The sequence below is a fragment of the Oryctolagus cuniculus genome, chromosome 9 (genome assembly GCF_964237555.1).
Source record: "Oryctolagus cuniculus chromosome 9, mOryCun1.1, whole genome shotgun sequence".
In the NCBI taxonomy this organism is placed as follows: Eukaryota; Metazoa; Chordata; class Mammalia; order Lagomorpha; family Leporidae; genus Oryctolagus; species Oryctolagus cuniculus.
This window is the reverse complement of record NC_091440.1, coordinates 127,160,350-127,173,482: the sequence shown is the minus strand read 5'-3', so window position 1 is coordinate 127,173,482 and position 13,133 is coordinate 127,160,350.

The following is a 13,133-nucleotide window of genomic DNA, read 5'->3' as shown; positions in this document are numbered from 1 at the left end:
CGGCTAGTCAGTCTGCATCTTTCAAGTGGGGGAGTTTAGTCACTTTTCATGCAATATGACTGCTAAATAAAGATGTGATCTTTTCATTTTAAAAACTGCTTCAGCTTCTTTAGACTATCCTTTGTTCTTTTTTTCCTGTCATGCTCTGTGATTTGGTGGCTTACTGTATTGATTAGGTTTGATTCTTCTCTATTATTTTGTGTATCTGTGCTTCTAGTGGTTTTTATGTTTTTACGTGCTTTTATGATGGTAGATGTTTGTCTCTAGCTGTTGTATATAGGGCTCTGTTGGATGTGTTTTGTAAGGCCAGTCTGGAGGCGGTGAATTCTCTGTTTTTGCTAACGTGGAGAAATCTTCGTTTCTGGATCATAGCTTTGTTGGGTGTAGTATTCACTTTAGCCTTTTCTTTTTCCTTTCAGAACTTAGAATGTGTCACCTCATTCCTTCCTGCCTGAGAAGTTTCAGCTGAGGGGCCTCTTGTTAGTCTGGTATTAATTCCCTTAAATGTAACTTGGAGCTTTTCTCTTACAGTTTTCAGAATTTTCTTTGTGTTGTGCTTTTTGGAATTTGACTGCAATGTGTCACAGTAAGGAATTCTTCTGGTCTTGTCTATTTGAGGTATTATGGGCCTCTTGTATCATTCCCAGGTTTGGAGATGTTTTCAGCTATCACTTCATTGAATATATTTTCTATGCCTTCCCCCTTTTCTTCCTCTTCTGGGCTTCTAAAATTTCATTATGTTTTTCCTTAATAGTGTACCAATAGTCCTGAAGGCTATCTTTATTCTTATTTTTTTTTGCCTGACTGAGCTATTTCATAAGATCTGTCAGATTCAGATAGCCTTCTATTTGCCATAATTTGCTTTTGCAACTTATTTTTATTAGACTTATTGAGTTCTTCATTTCTGTTAGATTCTTTTTCAAGATCTCTATCTCTTTACTGAGTTCCTTATTCCTACCCTGCACTGCTATTCTAAATTCATGAAGGTATGTATGTTATCTTGTGTCTCACTGACATTCCTCACGTTCCGTTGAGTTCTGTATCAAGCATTTCGTGGATATACTTTTTTTTTTTAACTTTCATTTAATGAATATAGATTTCCAAAGTACAGCTTATGGATCACATTGGCTTCCCCCCCTCCAATGACTTCCCTCCCACCTGCAACCCTCCCCTCTCCCGCTCTCTCTCCCCCTCCATTCACATCAAGATTCATTTTCAATTTTCTATATATACAGAAGATCAGTTTAGTATACATTAAGCAAAGATTTCAACAGTTTGCACCCACACAGACACACAAAGTGAAAAATACTGTTTGAGTACTCATTATAGCATTAAATCTCAATGTACAGCACATTAAGGACAGAGATCCTACATGAGGAGTAAGTGCACAGTGACTCCTGTTGTTGACTTTACAAATCGACACTCCTGTTTATGGCATCAGCAATCCCCCTATGCTCCAGTCATGAGTTTCCAAGGCTATGGAAGCCTTTTGAGTTCTCCGACTCTTATCTTATTTGGACAAGGTCATAGTCAAAGTGGAAGTTCTCTCCTCCCTTCAGAGAAAGGTACCTCCTTCTTTGAAGACCTGTTCTTTCCACTGGGATCTCACTCACAGATATCTTTCATTTAGGTCCTTTTTTTTTTTTTGCCAGAGTGTCTTGGCTTTCCATGCCTGAAATACTCTCATGGGCTTTTCAGCCAGATCCGAATGCCTTAAGGGCTGATTCTGAGGCCAGAGTGCTGTTTAGGACATCTGCCATTCTATGAGTCTGCTGTGTATCTCGCTTCCCATGTTGGATCGCTCTCCCCTTTATTTGTTCTATCGGTTAGTATTAGCAGGCACTATTCTTGTTTATGTCATGATCCCTTTGGTTCTTAGTCCTATCATTATGATCAATTGTGAACTCAAATTGATCACTGGGACTAGTGACATGGCATTGGTACATGCCACCTTGATGGGATTGAATTGGAATCCCCTGATATGTTTCTAACTCTACCATTTGGGGCAAGTCAGCTTGAGCATGTCCCAAATTGCACATCTCTTCCCTCTCTTATTCCCACTCTTATATTTAACAGGGATCACATTCCAGTTAAATTTCAACACTTAAGAATAACTATGTATTAATTACAGTATTCCACCAAAAGTATTAAGTAGAACAAACAAACAAAACTACTAAGAGGAATAATGTATTAAGTTGTTCATTAACAGTCAGGCCTATGCTGATCAACTCATTGTTTCTCATAGTGTCCATTTCACTTCAACAGGGTTCCTTTTTGGTGTTCAGTCAATTGTCACCGATCAGGGAGAACATATGATATTTGTCCCTTTGGGACTGGTTTATTTCACTCAGCATGATGTGTTCCAGATTCCTCCATTTTGTTGCAAATGACTGGATTTCATTGTTTTTTTACCGTGGTATAGTATTCTAAAGAGTACATATCCCATAATTTCTTTATCCAGTCTACCGTTGATGGGCATTTAGGTTGGTTCCAGGTCTTAGCTATTGTGAATTGAGCTGCAATAAACATTAGGGTGCAGACCGCTTTTTTGTTTGCCAATTTAAATTCCTTGGGGTAAATTCCAAGGAGTGGGATGGCTGGGTCGAATGGTAGGGTTATATTCAGGTTTCTGAGGAATCTCCAGACTGACTTCCATAGTGGCTTGACCAGTTTGCATTCCCACCAACAGTGAGTTAGTGTCCCTTTTTCTCCACATTCTCACCAGCATCTGCTGTTGGTAGAATTCTGTATGTGAGCCATTCTAACCGGGGTGAGGTGAAACCTCATTGTGGTTTTGATTTGCATTTCCCTGATTGCTAGTGATCTCGAACATTTTTTTTATGTGCCTGTTGGCCATTTGGTTTTCCTGTTTTGTAAAATGTCTATTGAGGTCCTTGGCCCATCTCTTAAGTGGGTTGTTTGTTTTGTTGTTGTGGAGTTTCTTGATCTCTTTGTAGATTCTGTTTATTATCCCTTTATCTTTGCATAGTTTGCAAATATTTTTTCCACTCTGTCAATTGCCTCTTCACTTTCCTGTTTCTTTTGCAGTACAGAAACTTCTCAATTTGATGCAATCCCAATAGTTGATTTTGGCTTTGACTGCCTGTGCCTCCCGGGTCTTTTCCAGAAACTCTTTGCCTGTGCCAATATCTTGAAGGGTTTCTCCAATGTTCTCTAGTAATTTGATGGTGTCGGGTCATAGATTTAGGTATTTAATCCATGTTGAGTGGATTTTTGTGTAAGGTGTAAGGTAGGGGTCTTGCTTCATGCTTCTGCACGTGGAAATCCAGTTTTCCCAGCACCATTTATTGAATAGACTGTCCTTGCTCCAGGAATTGGTTTTAGATCCTTGATCAAATATAAGTTGTCTGTAGATGTTTGGGTTGATTTCTGGTGTTTCAATTCTGTTCCATTGGTCTATCCATCTGTTTCTGTACCAGTACCATGCTGTTTTGATTACAACTGCCCTGTAGTATGTCCTGAAATCTGGTATTGTGATGCCTCCAGCTTTGTTTTTGTTGTACAAGATTGCTTTAGCTATTCGAGGTCTCCTGTGTCTCCATATGAATTTCAGCATCATTTTTTTTCAGATCTGAGAAGAATGTCTTTGGTATTTTGATTGGTATCGCATTGAATCTATAAATTGCTTTTGGGAGAATGGACATTTTGATGATGTTGATTCTTCCAATCCATGAGCATGGAAGATTTTTCCATTTTTTGGGATCCTCTTCTATTTCTTTCTTTAAGATTTTGTAATTCTCATTGTAGAGATCTTTAATGTCTTTGGTTAAGTTTATTGCAAGGTATTTGATTGTTTTTGTAGCTATTGTGAATGGGATTGATCTTAGCAGTTCTTTCTCAGCTGTGGCATTGCTTGTGTATACAAAGGCTGTTGATTTTTGTGCATTGATTTTATATCCTGCCACTTTGCCAAACTCCTCTATGAGTTCCAATAGTCTCTTAGTAGAGTTCTTTGGATCCCCTAAATAAAGAATCATATTGTCTGCAAAGAGGGATTGGTTGACTTCTTCCTTCTCAATTTGTATTCCTTTAATTTCTTTTTCTTGCCTGATGGCTCTGGCTAAAACTTCCAGAACTATGTTAAATAGCAGTGGTGAGAGTGGGCATCCCTGTCTGGTACCAGATCTCAGTGGAAATGCTTCCAACTTTTCCCCATTCAATAGGATGCTGGCCGTGGGTTTTTCATAAATTGCTTTGATTATATTGAGGAATGTTCCTTCTATACCCAATTTGCTTAGAGTTTTCATCATGAAAGGGTGTTGAATTTTATCAAATACTTTCTCTGAATCTATTGAGATAATCATATGGTTTTTCTTCTGCAGTCTGTTAATGTGGTGAATCACATTGATTGATTTGCGAATGTTGAACCATCCCTGCATACCAGGGATAAATCCCACTTGGTCTAGGTGGATGATTTTTCTGATGTCTTGTTGTATTCTATTGGCGAGGATTTTATTGAGGATTTTTGTGTCTATGTTCATCAGGGATATTGGTCTGTAATTTTCTTTCAGTGCTGCATCTTTCTCTGGCTTAGGGATTAAGGTGATGCTGGCTTCATAGAAAGAATTTGGGAGGATTCCATCTTTTTCGATTGTTCGGAATAGTTTGAGAAGAAATGGAATTAGTTCTTCTTTAAATGTCTGGTAGAATTCAGCAGTGAATCCATCTGGTCCTGGGCTTTTCTTTGTTGGGAGGGCCTTTATTACTGTTTCAATTTCTGTTTCAGTTATGGGTCTGTTTAGGTTTTCGATGTCTTCCTGGTTCAATTTAGGTAGGTTGCATGTGTCCAGGAATCTATCCATTTCTGATAGATTTTCCTGTTTGCTGGCATACAAGTCCTTGTAGTAATTTCTGATGATTCTTTTTATTTCTGTGGTGTCTGTTGTTACATTTCCTTTTTCATCTCTGATTTTATTGATTTGGGTCTTTTCTTTTATTAGTTAGTTGGGCCAATGGGGTGTCAATTTTGTTTATTTTTTTCAAAAAACCAGCTCTTCGCTTGGCTGATTTTTTGTAATTTTTTTTGGATTCAATCCTGTTAATTTCTTCTCTGATTTTAATTATTTCTCTTCTCCTACTAGATTGGGTCTGGTTTGCTGCAGTTTTTCTAGGTCCTTGAGATGTGCTGAAAGCTCATTTATTTGGTACCTTTCCAATTTCTTGATATAGGCACCTATTGCTATAAACTTGCCTCTCAATACTGCTTTTGCCATATTCATGGATATACTTTTCATTGAAATCTATTTTGCTTTGCTGTCTCTGTTACTTGGGTGGCATTCATCACCTTGCTTTTTCAAATTTCTTGTGCTTCTATGTTGATATTTGTACATCAGGTGGATTTGTTGTCTGTATTGCTTTTGAAATGTGACTTGGTAACGTCCTAGGTAAAGGACTTTTCCCATGGCTCTGGGTGTTGGTTTAGTAGACTACCTCAGCTTTCGTTTCTGGTGGGTACCCTTCCTTGTGACTTCTATCAGTGTCATAGCAGCAGGAGCCTGGGGTGCTGTTCTCAGTCTCAGTAGCACTGTGTGTGCCCTAGCAGGGGCCAGGTTGTGGTCATCTGGAAGTAATGTGTGGTACCAGCTGTGGCCTGTAGTGGCAGAGGCGGTGCCTGACCTCACCCGTGGCAGGGTTGCACATTGGATCCGCACAGTGGCCGTTGTCATGGATCTGGGGTTGTAGGGGCACTGGTCCATGGTTCCTGCAGAGCAGGCATGTGTGGTGATGACCTGCAGAGGTGGTGGGGCTTAGGCTGGCTTAGTCCTGGTGGGAATGTATGGGTCCCAGCAGTGGTCACAGAGGCGGGGGTTGAGCTCCAGGGATGGTGGAGCAAGTGTCCCTACATCTAGTTTCCTACAGTTAAACGGACCCTCCCTTCTGTGCTGAGTCACCTGTCACCTGTGGAGCAGGGCCCTGCGTGGACTTGGGGGCCAGAGTCGCTGTTGAACTTGCAGGTCTAGTTTGGTTTGAGAGGCTGCAGTCTCTGTGGCTGGCATGGTGGAGAGTTTGTGATGCCCAAGAGATGGGGATACCTAAGGGCTTCTCCCCCCATGAGCAGTGTGAATTCTGAGCGTGGCTTCTTTGTGTGGTGCTACACGGCCACAGCCTGTGCTCTGGCTGTTAGAGATAACGTGAGTGTCTTCGCTGAAGTGAAGCTGCGTGTGGACTCGGCAGCTCCCTTACTGGGCTTCATGCCTGAGGTTCACATGCATCTCTGCTGTAGCTGGGACAGCCAGGGTCCACATCCTGGGAGATGCCGTTTACAAGGACTTTCCTGTTCACCCTTTTCCTGCTATTGGGCGGGGGTCGCCAGTGCTGTTGTGCCGCCTTCTGCTCTCTCTCCTGTCCCAGGTGTCCATGTCCTGCAGGGCTCCCACATCTCAGATCTGGCTCCTGATTCCAGCTGAAGTAGTTGGTTCCCTGGCACCCATGTGGAGGTGTGGATTGAGTTCCAGGCTCCTGATTTCTTGGGCTGGCCCAGCCTTGCTTATTGTGAGCATTTAGGGAGTGATCCTGCAGGTGGGAGATGAGTCTGTCCAGCTGTGTCTCTCTGTCTCTCTGCTTGCCAAATATATAAAGGGTAAAAAAGAAAAAAAAGCTACCTCTGTAGAAGACAAGGCACTTAGGAGCCAAAGCCGATACCTTCCCCAGCTCTGAGCTGCTGACTGTGCAGGAGCGGTCCTGATGCACGCAGAGCTGGGACACGAAGGGCCAGGTCTGAGCCATGCACTTCAATGGACGATCAACCAGGAAGAAGTATTTCAGAACCCAACTTAGCACCCAGACCCAAACCAACCTGGAGCTTGGTGCGGGCAGACAAACAGGCTGTGAAGCGAAGCAATGGGGCGCTTCTGACCCCCTTGCAGGCTCAGCTGTGAGTCCTGCCTGGTGAGCCCCTTCTCCTCGGCTTTCTAGAAGAGCGCTCTCGGCTGCTGGCCTCCTCAGAGCTGGGACTGTGGGCCAGAGCAGCCTGCCAGGGCTTGGCAGAGCCCGACAGAGGGGAGACTGCTGGTGTCCTGGGTGCTGCAAGCCAGGACTTGGCTTGGAAGCTGGAGGCCTCTTTGCTGTTGTGGGGGAACTGGTGCTCACAGCTGTGCACCTACTTGTCTCTGCAATTTCCCCACGGCATCCTCCCCACCCCAGCTGGGGGAGCTGGATAGGGTTTCACAGGAGCAGTGCCGGGTGCAGCACGGGGACCCCGGTACCCTCCCCACCTACCAGCCAAGCCACACCCCTGCCGCACCTGCTCCCAGACTCTGCAGCCGGAAGTGGGTACCCTGGGAGGGCCCCAGGCAGTGTTGGAATTTTCCATCCCTCCCTCCTTCCCTCCCTCCCTCTCTCTCCCTCTGCCTTCCATCCCCTTCCTTCCCCCTGGCCTCACAAACAGTCTCCTTGTTCCAGCTGGCAAATAGAAGCCAAATGAGCTGTTTACTGATTTATTCAGCAAATATTTGTAAAGTGGCTGCTGTGTACAGCTAGTTGTGTTGTGCACAGCTAGTCTTCTGGCCTCTGGGGAGAAGGGTCCCTGGTGACCCAGCTCTGGAGAGACATGATGGAAAGCAGCTGTTTTACATAGGCAAACAAACATATCTGCTAAATTAATAATATCTCAGCTATGGAGAGAAGGTGAATGTGTGCTTTTGACGCCAGCCTTGCCGCAGAGGCGCGAGAAGAACAGGAGGGTGGCATTCCCAGAGGGGGCAGGCTGTTGTTAGTGTCATTTGGTGACTTCCTGAAACAGTCATTTGTTTCTTTGTGCACAAGTTTATTTTCTGGCTTCCTTTGCAGCAATATTCACATCTTGCTTAACTTTGAGTCCACAGTAACCATCCTTTAAACCAAAAGTATGCTTGATCATGCCCAGGTCACAGCATCACCGGCCTCTCTCCCTAAACACATGATGGAGGATTTTTTTTTTTTGGACAGGCAGAGTTAGACAGTGAGAGAGAGGCAGACAGAAAGGTCTTCCTTCCATTGGTTCACTCCCCAAATAGCCGCTGTGGCTGGTGCATTGCGCCGATCTGAAACCATGAGCCAGGTACTTCCTCCTGGTCTCCCATGCGGGTGCAGGGCCCAAGCACTTGGGCCATCCTCCCCTTCCTTCCCAGGCCACAGCAGAGAGCTGGCCTGGAAGAGGGGCAACCGGGACAGAATCTGGCGCCCCAACCGGGACTAGAACCTGGGGTGCTGGCGCCGCAGGTGGAGGATTAGCCTAGTGAGCTGTGGCGCCGGCCCGATGGAGGATTTCTATTCTCAAGTCCCTTTGTGATCCGATTTACCTCCCTCCCCCACCCTCGTCCCTTCAATTGCAGGGCTAGCTTGTTCATTCCACACCTTGTGGCATTCAAGAACGCTTGGGTTTCATAGTTCCAGGAACACCTGCCACCTGTCACTTCAGGACTTCTGCACTTGCTGCTTTCTCTTCGTGGAACTCTGTTTCCCCAGATGTTTCTGGGTCTGTCTGGTCCCCTCCCCTCTTCCAGGTCTCAAACGTCTGGCTCAGCAGAGGCCTCCTTTGCCTGGCTCCCCAGCGTCACTGTCCATGTCTCACACTGCTCTGCCTCAGCAGCCCACATTGCTCTCCGGGATTACACGTTTGCTCATCACATAGTCTGTGTTTTCTCTTCCCAAATGCTGGAAGCTCCAGGGGCTGTGCCCTTGACCCCTGGAATAGTTCCTGGCACAGGAAGTGCACACTCAGTAAAGGTTATTGGGGGGATGTTTAGGAACTTTTCCAGATAATTATTAAGGTTACTTTCTGCTTTGCATTGTTATCTTTGAAGTACAGCTACAAAGTTCCCTTGGTCTGATTTTCCTCCTTGTTTATCTTTTCCTCCCACTGTAAGGGAAGAGTGGAAGCAGAGGGGGTGGCCCCTGCGTAAGGAATTCAGGACAAAGGGTGCGGCGAGTTCAGAAGTGCTGTGGTCTGAGGGCCTGCATGCAGCGGGAGACATGGGGAAGGGCTCAGCCCCAGTCTGTGTTGGAGTCAGAGCTCTGGCATTTCATTTTCCTAAGGAGTGGAAGGGTTTCTAAGCTGAAGTTTGGGGTGATCTTGTGTGTTTTAGAACACCGTGGCTGTGGTGTGGAGAGCAAGAATCAGAACAGAGGAGGGGCTAGGAAGTGCTGCTGTGGTTCAGGTGGCCTCAGCCTGGTGGCAGGAGCAGAGATGGTGCACCCAGACGACTTCGGGGTGTGCTGTGGGGCAAGAGGTAAAGGCCTGAAGGAGGCGTTCATGCTGGGGTCAGGAAAGGCAAGGAATTGAGGACAGCTATCAAGCAATGCGTGTGTGCATGTATGTGTGTGTATGTATGAATGTGTGTATACATATGTCTGCATGTGTGTATGCATATGTGTATGTATGTGTATATGTGTGTATGCATATGTGTGTATCTGTGTATGTGTATATGTGTGTATGCATATGTGTATGTGTGTGTATATGTGTGTATGTGTGTATTTGTGTATGTGTGTATATGTGTGAATGTGTATGTGTATATATGTGCATGTTTATATGCATATGTGTACGTGTGTATCTTTGTATATGTGCATATGTATGTGTGTATGTGTATGGCTGTGGATGTGTGCTTATCTGTGTATGTGTGTGTGTATGCATACGTGTGCATGTATACTGTGCACGTGTATACATGCATACACATGTGTGTATTTGTGTGTATGCATGTGTATATGTGTTGGTATATGTATGTTTATGCAGTGTATGTGTGTATGCACACATGTGCATATGTATATTTGTGTATGCATATGTGTACATGTATGTTTATGTGTGTGCATGTGTGTGTGTGTGTGTACATGTGGGTGTTACAGTAGTTGTAGGTTTCCATTGAGTCCTTTCACTCATGCATGGGCATAAACACACACATACACACAAGTACTCACCTGTGCCCTGTAGGCTATGTGCTGACAGGACACATCCCTGTCTACTCTGTGTGAGTCCTAACAGTCCACCGACCAGACGTCACCTCGTTCACATGTCTCCACCTTGTATCCAGAGATGTTGTAAGAGACTTTGATGAGTGTTTTCTCACAACTGAACACACAACTACAATTCTAGCATCTTCTAGGTTAAAGATCCTGTTTTAAAAATTTGTTAGGTTTTTGATTTTGGCCTCCAGTTTAACTAGAGGTCTTTTCTAAGTGCTCACAACACTGTTTATTAATCTGCAGTGTTTTATCAGTGGGTGTCGGGCTGACTCATGTAGGGATTGAGAGTCTAACAGCCACATCTTAGAAAACTGGGGAGTGTTTGACCGTTCGGTTTCTCGCTCCTCTGTGACTTGGTGGTTTTCATAGAGAAGCTCAGAATCCCTCCAGCATCATTGGAGGGATCGCATTCAGACCCTTCATGAGCTCTGTCATGGTCACAGGTGCTCCATGGCCGGCAGGTCCTTTTGATGTCTGAAATCTAACTGAGCACACTACAAACGCTGTCTGAGCTGTACAGCAGAGAGGATGCAGGCAGACCTGGTGAACGTTCCTACACAGGCCACCCACGTCCTGCCAGAGGTGATCCTCTATCTCCTGACTCTTCTTTACACGGTTTTTTGTCCTCTTTAAACAAAGTGGTACCTTGTAGCCTACATGTTTGCTCATAATTTTTGCATCCATGGGAATCAGTCACGTGTGTTAAATAGCTGGACTGGTGGGTGCCTGGCTTTTCTCCCCTGGATAGTCTTCATCTTGGTACCCTCCTTCACTTCTAGGTGTCCGATGCAGTGAGAAACATGTGGGGGTGCCTGACATTGAGGTTAAGACACCACTTGGAACAACTGTGTCCCATTCCAGGGTGCCTGGTTCGAGTCCTGGCTCTGCTCCCTGTTCTGGCTTCCTGCTAATGTGCACCCTGCGGGGCAGCAAGTGAAGACCTAAGTACTTAAGTCTCTGTCAGCCGCATAGGAGGTCCAGATTGAGTTCCCAGCTGCCAGGTTCAGCCTGGTCCTACCTCCAGTTGTTATAGGACGTTAGGGAGTGAACTGTGGGGAGCAACTCAGACTAGACTAAGTTACTGGAATTAAGACTTATTCTATGCATCTGCTCTCCCACAATATGGCGCTGAGAAGGGAGTAAACAACTTCTACGCAGCTGCCTCTCGCCAACTTGAGTGATGACCTGCAGGAGCTGATCTTGCTCCTGATTGGAGGAGAGCAGCGTACTCGGCGTGTGGGTAGCAGAGTTGGGATTGGTGGAAGAGGACTATAAAGGAGGAGAGAGACAACATGCACCAGGAACATCTAAGGGGAACATCTATCTGAAGGAACACCTGTGCAGCCCCCGAGAGAGCCGGCCGGCAGTGTGCCGCTCCCCGCGGAAGTGGGGAAAGTGGCAGGGGGAGCCGCCCTTCCACGGAGGTGGAAGGATCGGCAGCCAACCCGGGAAGAACCAGCAGCCAACCCGGGAAGGGCTGAGCAGACAAAAGAACAGCGCAGGGTCCTGTGTCATTCCTCCGCGAATGGGGGAGCGACAGTGAACCAGTGTCAGGAACTCTCTCTTCCTCTCAAAAAGAAAGTAACAACGAATCATCAACATTTTCTTTAACAATTAAATGTATTTTTCTACCAAAGTAAGAATTGTAAGAACTTTTATTCATGTATCCACATCTTTAATACACAGAGTGAGGGGATCTGAAGGTCAAACAGCAGCAGTAAAACAGGATGGGACCTGTGCTTTATGATCTTCAAGGTACTTACACTGGGGCTGGCACTGCGGTGTAGTGGGTAAAGCCACTGCCTGTGGTGCTGGGGTGTCCCTGTTGCTCCCACTTCTGAACCAGCTCCCTGATAGTGGCCTGGGAAAAGCAACAGAATATGACCCATAGTGTTTGGGCCCCTGCTACCCACATGGGAGACCTGGAAGAAGCCCTTGGCTCCCGGCTTCAGCCTGGTCCAGTCCAGGCTGTTGTGGCCATCCAGGGAATGATCCAGCAGTTGGAAGATCTCTCTCTGTTCCTTCCCTCTCTCTTTGTAGTTCAGACTTTCAAATAAATAAATTAAAAAAAAAAACCCTTCATAATGAAAATATGTCTCTGTGTCAGTAAACACCATTTCACATTGTCATTTTTAATTGCCAGGAATAGTTTATATTGTGATGTTACCAAAATTAGGCATTCTCTTATGCTTGAACATTGAGTTTTATGTTTTCCAACTCTTTGCCGTCCTAATTAGTGGTGTGAGGAGCGTCCCTGGATGTCCAGTCCATGTGCATCTCTCTTTGCTTCCCCTGGCCACAGTGCAGGAGGTGCAGCAGCCTGTTGAAAGCTTTTGCTAGATGTGGTCACCTCCCCTCCCTGCTGGACACCCACCAGTGGTGGGAGATGGTCAGTTCTCTTTCATGGCCATCCTGAGTGTGAGTGAACTGAAATGGATGGTGTTTTGGTCTGAGAAGTTCAGCCTGAAGTAGACAGTGGTGTAAAGGTAGCCACAGGAAGGTGGGATCTGAGGATTGCACCCTGTCCTCCCCTGCACTCACAGCTGTTTGCTGGCCTCCTCTCATTTCCAGCAGCCCTCTTCCCTTGTCTTGTGTGCGGTGTGATGCACCCGCCTTGTCTTAATGGGACTTCCTGATCACCTTGTCCACCGCTGTTCTCCCATTCCCTCTGGCTAGTGCTTGTGGCAGTTGGGTTACTCTGAGTTCCTTGGGGGGCGTGTCAGCACATGAGTGGGCCAGGTCTCACTTCTGAGTGTCAGACAGGAAGTTAGACAAGAGAGACTGGGGAAGGGCCACAGACCCTCCTCCAGGGATGAAACCAAGGGGCAAGCTCTCTGCCTAGGGTCCCCTGAGACTGCCTACTTCATGATTTAACTTGTGTTAAAATGTTCTGATAAAGTGGGAACTCAGCCAAACCCGCACAGTCTAGTTTGAGACATATGCACAGAGCAACCCAATTTGACCTTGCAACTCTGTTTCCTTATGCAATCATTATAATGTAGTTAGCATGGCAGTTTTGCCTGCCCTTCTCTCCCTCCACCAACACTGGGCATTCTTGATGCATTCCAAGAAGCTACACGAGCAGAGAACTCAAAGTATGCAACTCCCAGGTGTCAATCAAAAATTTCAGTTGTGAGCATTGTGGCCACACAGCACCAGTCACGGGCCCTCGCGCT